The 7,749-nt window shown below is 37.4% G+C and overlaps 1 long non-coding RNA gene across 1 annotated transcript; it reads right to left on the minus strand.

The window, feature by feature from the left end:
* Positions 1 to 963: 963 nt before the first annotated feature.
* LOC144827292 (uncharacterized) lies at positions 964 to 1,869 on the minus strand. Its single transcript, XR_013610120.1, has 3 exons — positions 1,738 to 1,869; positions 1,411 to 1,501; positions 964 to 1,023 (listed from the first exon to the last, which is right to left on the minus strand). It is a non-coding gene; the product is annotated as an uncharacterized LOC144827292 (long non-coding RNA).
* Between the last annotated feature and the right edge of the window lie 5,880 nt (positions 1,870 to 7,749).

Below are 7,749 nucleotides of genomic sequence, written 5' to 3' on the forward strand. Positions count from 1 at the left end.
GTAATTTCTCAACTAGTTCCCCCATGGTGCTACTTGATGCAGTTAATGTTCCTGTATTTCATACGGAGTTTGTAAGTCCGGAAGACCCTTAAAAAATAAGACATAAAAAACAAAAAATCCACATAAGGATTCATTTCATGTTTCTTATAGACTTTTCCTGTATTGTACACAACATAACGTAAAACATGTGAATGGTTATAACAAATGAAGTAAGTCTTCAGTCGTGTTCAGTCCATTAGGATATTTGCTATCCAGCTCCACTATATGTTCTATTTCTCTTTTCCTTAAGAGTCCCTCTCTATCTCCTCCCCGAGTAAGAGGAGCCACCACATCTATGACAAAATATGTCAACTTAGACAAATCATTGTTATGAGTTGATTTGAAGTGGCGTGCTACCGGGTATGTGTTGTCATTGTTCACAATTGCACATAGGTGTTGCAAGATCCTGACATGCACCTGCAACTTGGTACTGCCCACATAACGCAGGCCGCAGGTGCACGTCAGGACATATATTGCAAACTCACTGTGACAATTGTAATTACCTCGAATAGTCTTTCTAGTGGGGCAGAAAGGCGTGCTATAGTGGGTGGTGTTTACACCAAACTTGCACGCCCTACAGGAGGAGCATTTGAAAAAACCTTTGTATTTGAGCCAGGTACTGCCACTACCTGACTCCGGACTGGTTTTCACTAGACTGTTGTGCATGCTGTCAAACAAAAGTTTTGAGAAACTATTGACAGCACTCCTATAACCAAGTACTCATAGCCGTTAGGGCATAAATAATAGGCCCTGAATTCCAATGTTACACACTCTATTAGTTATAGAATTATACAAAAGTTATTTAAAGTAATGACACAAAAGTATCAACATTAATTTCAGTCAACACAGGGGGTTCAAAAAATATAATCCACTTCTTTCTCTTTCTTCAATCTTTATTCTTTCATTTTTCATAAAACAGGTATTCCCAGCAATAAGTAAAGATCACCAACACGTGTTTCGTCCTGCACAAGGACTTTTTCAAGGCTGGAAAAATATATAAACAATATTCAATATAATTTACAGTTTAAAAATATTATACTACACATATATACATCTAGTGAATTTTTTTTTTAAAAAAGGACCTATGTATATAAACGCTAGCACAAGCTAACAATGCCTATAATACATACTACACAGAGTTTCCTTAGATGTTGATAAGAAAAACGACTTGCTATATCATTTTGTGACATTGGAATTGATGAACACCTCCATATTTTTGGCGACATAGAACAAAATAATTGCCGTTAGGAACAGAATGTCACCTAGTAACAAACAAGCCCTAAGGGGTAACCGTGTAATTACATATCCTGGTTATGAATTATTTGGAGAACACATTTAAATAAGACATGCAATTATGCAAAGCAAACCCACCATTAGTAGGATAACCTGAGATGAACTGAGATGAATAAGTGGCATCAAAGTATCGCAGAACCAGTCATCGTAAATTAGTGAAGCTTAGTATCTGAGGAGATATAATAAGTTGCAAAAAACGGTATAAGAATCCAACTAGGAAAACCTTTTAAATTGCTAAACCTGTGTCAAAAAGGGAAGCCTCTTTATGAATTAGGGGGCAATGGGGAAAATACACATTAACTAGTATAAAGGATAAAGCACAGTAGCTAGAGACACGCAAGGCCTAAAAAATGACAGGCTACCTAAAGTAAATAAATATAAGGACTGGATAATAAGAAAACTCACCTAGAAATGACATAAGTATGGCGCGGTGAGTAATGCAGCGCGTAGAGGATAAAAGGGGGGAGCTCCCGGTGTGAAGCACCCTTCCCTGCAGTGAAAGGACGTCTCAGTATAATGCGCTGTCAGCAGGCGAGTAAGAAAAAAGCATCATATAATGAGCGTCACGTGAAACATACACGAATGGCATCTCATGTAGCAAAGTATACCACAAATATAAGTATACCATAAAACTCAACTTGGTTAACTAATCATGTAGTGAGATATACCCCAAATATAGGTGTAACACATTATAACCACCTAAGGGCAGGCCAACCAGATTCTAAAGTGTGCAATGCCAAGGACACAATAAACGATAGTGGCCCGAAGCGAAGTAAAATAACTAAGTAAATAAATCAACACGCATGTGTCCGTGCATTGTGGTGTACATTGTGTGAAAAAGTTAACACGAAAAATATCCGTTAACTGCCTGCAGGTAAGAAACAGCTCCAAACGAAAATCACTCACCTAATTTCAAAGTGTGTAATTCAACTATGAAAAGGTAATGACTGAGAACGAGTTCCAAATACGAACACTCTATAAATTGGTCCACACAGTCGAGAGACAACCATAGTAAGTTGAGAAGCTGAAACGACATACGTAACAAATTTAAAAGTATTATCCAGGTTAAACCAGCCCACCGACTAAGACGTAAACGAAGAAGACCTCCTAGGAGCTTACCGTAAGAACTAACGTCACATTACTTTATCCAAAACGTCTCCGAGTCGCGAAGCGAAGCAGAGGTACCAGCAGCATTTTATATGCTGTCCGATAATTCGAAAACGCTAGGGTCCGCGCGGGAAAAGAATCCCCAGTGAGTAGAGGAAGGACTCGTTATTCAGATGTCCAAAGATTAGTGGGAAAGGCGGCAACCATCTTTGAATGTTAAAAGATGGTAGGGAGTCTGTATACAGTACTAGTATAGGGAAATGGGAATAACAAATGAAATAAAAACACAAAAAGTACTCTACGCGCTTAAAAATAAGACCTCAAAGAACAAGTTTAAGTTGGATTTCTTTGACACAGGCAGCAAAAATATTAGGTTTTCGAAATATGTCATGATAAACAAGTCAGGACGAGCATAGCAGTCTAATTTATATATGACCTGAAAGAACGAGTTGATATTAATTTTCTTTAGACACTGACAAGGCCACATACGTTTGTTGAGCGTTTGCCATAATAAACAAACTTAAACGAGCACATAAGGACAAGAACTGCACATTGGACAAAACAGGCATATCAACATTACCACAATAGTCAATTCAGAGTAAATATAACACACACTAAATCACCTAGTGATTTATAATGTGTGCATATTAATTACAAAAAAGGTCACATAAGGATCCACATATGTACATATCGAATTGTAAAGCTTAAATATAATACAGTCTCTATTTTCATATCTGAAGACGTTCATCCCTGAAGTGACAGTGACAGAAGGACTAGTCTTTGAGAAAGACATGAAGCTCACGGTCTGAGTTAAGCCCCATGTCCACCGCTCGTAATTTAATAAGCCACTGCGATTCGCATTTCCGAAGTGTGCTAGTTCTATCACCTCCTCTGGGATTAGCTTTTACCTCGGTAATGCCATGAAATTTAATCGCAATTATTTCAGAACCGGCATGGACTGAGTTATAGTGAACTGCTAGTGGATAACTTTGGTTACAGTTTCGGATAGCCCTTATGTGTTCTTGAATTCGTTCTTTGAGTGGTCTAGTAGAGCTACCAACATATATAAGTCCACACTGACATACTATACAGTACACAGTGAACTTAGTATTACAATTGATAAATTGATCAATTTTATGAGTTTGTTGGGAGTTGTATTTGAAACTTTTCTTTTTGTCATCAGCAAATTGGCAGACACAACATTGTGTACATTTAAAGAATCCCTTTGGTTTGTCCGGAAACCAACAATGGGTATTTCTTGTTGGTGCGGGTTCCTTAATTATAGAGGGACTAATCTGATTTCTGAGAGTTCGTCCTCTCCTGTATACAATTCTGGGTTTATTGGTCAGGTAGGATCCAAGGTCCGGATCCATCCTCAGAATATTCCAATGTTTGTTAATAGTCTTATACACCTGATTGCTGTGCGAATTGAACTGAGTAATGAGTGCTACTTTCTCTGCATTTTTGTCCTTGTTAATTTTTCTAGGTTTATGTTTAAGAATTTCAGATCTCGCTACTTTGTTAATGCGAACATGTGCTTTATCCAAAATCGCCCTGTCATATCCTCTTACTATAAACCGTTGTTTAAGGTTACTGATCTCACTCTGAAAATCATTATCACGACTACAATTGCGTCGTAATCTAGTCATTTCTCCAAATGGAATTGCAGTAATTTGGGCAGACGGATGGGCACTGCTGGCATGTAAAACTGCATTACAAGCAGTGCTTTTTCGAAATAGTTTACTCTCCAGTTTATCGTCGCTCACAAATAGGGTGATATCTAGAAAATCTACACTACTTTTGCTGTGGTGAGATGTAAAACTTAGATTGTAGGTGTTGTCATTAATGTACATTACAAAACTATTGAGTGATGTCTCATCCCCTCCCCAGATTAAAAAAATATCGTCTATAAATCGACACCAAAAAATGATGTGATTAGACAAATCAGGGGGACTGTTTTTCCAAATGTGGAATTCTTCAAAGAAGCCCATATAGATATTTGCAAATGAGGGTGAAAATGTAGCCCCCATTGCAACACCTAGATGTTGGTGGAACCATTTTTTATTGTGGACAAAGTAATTATTGTTGAGAGCAAATCGAGTAAATTCCAAGATCATTTCAGTGTGGTAGTATAAAGCGGCATCACGCTTAGCAAGGAAGTAAGTGAGAGCCTCCATACCTTTGTCAACTGGAATACTAGTGTACAGGGCACAGACATCTAGTGTCACCAGTATAGCATCATCCAACCAAGTCAAGTTTTCAAGTTTGTTGAGAAGATCTTTAGAATCCTCTATATATGAAGGCAAATTGTGTACAATGGGTTTGAGTGTAATATCTATATACTCAGAGATGTATTCTGTAGGACAGCCAATGCCCGATATTATCGGTCTTCCCGGTGGCTTCATCATGCTCTTATGTATTTTGGGAAGAGTATAAATATATGCTGCCATAGGATTTGGATTATATAGATATTTGAGTTCTGCATCAGACAAAACCCCTGTGCTATGCCAGTATTGTAACATTTTCTTCAAACAGGAATTGACCTCAGAAGTAGGGTTGGCTGAAATACAAGTATACGAGGTAGTATCCATGAGCTGTCTGTCTATTTCAGCAAAATACTCACTTTTGTCCATGAGGACGATGTTACCTCCTTTATCAGCTTCTCTAAATACCGTATTATCGTATCCATTCAATTGTTTTAGGGCTCTCCTTTCCTGAGGACTGATATTATCACATTTAATAGTGGATGTCCAGTTAACTTTATCTTCTCATTTGTAGAGTTCTGATGTTACTGCTCTATAGAAGCTATCAATCAAATTGTCGTGTGGAAGCTGAGGGACAAAAATAGATTTATGTTTAAGACCACTACTTGTTGTAAGGTTGTCAGCAATACCCAAATCTGTCATAATATCGTGTATCTCTGGTGGATGCTCAATACTGTCATCAAGTTGTAACAACATCTGCACATTCTGTATATCTTTAATAGAATGTCCACTTTCAGCTACGTTATACACAGGGACAGTTGACACTTTTTTATTTGTTTCAAAGAACTTTTTTAATTTTAATCTTCTGGTAAACTTAAACAGATCAATGTGTAAAGCAACAAAGTCAGGTTTGGTCATCGGACAAAAATTTAAACCTTTCTGTAACACACTTACTTCTTGAGTGCTCAATGTAATAGACGACAGATTTATAATAGACACATCATTGGATTGGGAAGGTGATGCAACAACATGATTAACACTGACAATATCAGTCTGAACCACTATTTTCTCTGTACTCGTGAGGCTGATCTCGTCACCCGTTTGCTCTCGTCTGATCCTGTTCTTCCTCCCACCTCTTCTGGTTCGTTTCCTGTGTTTTTTCGATTGTATGTCGACTTGGTTCCCTTGCGGAACCTTTCCAGCTCTAATAAAAAAGCCGAACCAGTGTTAGCAACATTGGAGGTCACATCATTGGGTGATATCTCACTTCTAGTTTCACTCAAACCACTAGCACAACTAGAGAGATCAGAGTTGCTAACTGATGGAGTTATGTCAGCTCTCTTTTCTGTTAAAGAGGCTGTGCCTGCTCTAGGTTTTACTTCGTCAAACTTTTTAGCAAAAGTGAAAATCCTCCCATTAAGATAATCAGCTTCATCTCTCTTGAGTTTTCTGAATTTTTTGTTCCTAGTATAGATTTGGTGAGCGTTCAATATTCCCTTCAGAACATTATAGTTTTTCTCTGTATTTTCAGGAAGGTTCAGTGATTTAATCTCCTCTTCTATAGCCTCAATTTCAATCAATAATTTGGCTCTTTTGCGTTCTGCATGCCGGATGATACTAGTTAATGTGTATTTTCCCCATTGCCCCCTAATTCATAAAGAGGCTTCCCTTTTTGACACAGGTTTAGCAATTTAAAAGGTTTTCCTAGTTGGATTCTTATACCGTTTTTTGCAACTTATTATATCTCCTCAGATACTAAGCTTCACTAATTTACGATGACTGGTTCTGCGATACTTTGATGCCACTTATTCATCTCAGTTCATCTCAGGTTATCCTACTAATGGTGGGTTTGCTTTGCATAATTGCATGTCTTATTTAAATGTGTTCTCCAAATAATTCATAACCAGGATATGTAATTACACGGTTACCCCTTAGGGCTTGTTTGTTACTAGGTGACATTCTGTTCCTAACGGCAATTATTTTGTTCTATGTCGCCAAAAATATGGAGGTGTTCAACAATTCCAATGTCACAAAATGATATAGCAAGTCGTTTTTCTTATCAACATCTAAGGAAACTCTGTGTAGTATGTATTATAGGCATTGTTAGCTTGTGCTAGCGTTTATATACATAGGTCCTTTTTAAAAAAAAAAATGTCACTAGATGTATATATGTGTAGTATAATATTTTTAAACTGTAAATTATATTGAATATTGTTTATATATTTTTCCAGCCTTGAAAAAGTCCTTGTGCAGGACGAAACACGTGTTGGTGATCTTTACTTATTGCTGGGAATACCTGTTTTATGAAAAATGAAAGAATAAAGATTGAAGAAAGAGAAAGAAGTGGATTATATTTTTTGAACCCCCTGTGTTGACTGAAATTAATGTTGATACTTTTGTGTCATTACTTTAAATAACTTTTGTATAATTCTATAACTAATAGAGTGTGTAACATTGGAATTCAGGGCCTATTATTTATGCCCTAACGGCTATGAGTACTTGGTTATAGGAGTGCTGTCAATAGTTTCTCAAAACTTTTGTTTGACTGTATGTGTATCACATTTGTGTTCACTAACGGCACCTTGAGGTGGTAGGTGCCTTGAGATTCTTTAGCACCCTTTTGTTGTTACTGTTTCCATACAACATACATTGTTGGATTTGTACTGATTTTGGAGATATTATTTTTGCTGTATAGAGTGTTGTGCGGACGTTTCCCTTTTGGGAACACTACCACCCGTATCTCTTTTTGCACTGTTGTGCATGCTGTATGATTTTTTGTAGGTTATTGTTGGAGTACCTTGTAGTAACTCGCTATAAAAACCATCTGTCATCAAAACTGGCCAGTGTTTTCTAACAATAGACCTGATTTGTCTTTCTTGCTTGCTATAGGTTAGAATCAGGCGAGGGGTGTTGTTTTCTAATGTCGGTTCTGGTGCTTCAGATCTGAGTAATGATTCCCTAGTTTTTTCACGGCAGCGTCTCAGAGCACTATTCAAAACCTTATCACTGTACCCTCTGGCTTTGAGTCTGTCAATTGTGTTTCAAGCTTCTTGTTCAAATATCTCAGAGGTGCTGCTTATTCGTTTCACCTGCACCAGCTCTCCAT

This window comes from Lissotriton helveticus, chromosome 4_1 (genome assembly GCF_964261635.1).
Source record: "Lissotriton helveticus chromosome 4_1, aLisHel1.1, whole genome shotgun sequence".
NCBI classification, from domain to species: Eukaryota; Metazoa; Chordata; class Amphibia; order Caudata; family Salamandridae; genus Lissotriton; species Lissotriton helveticus.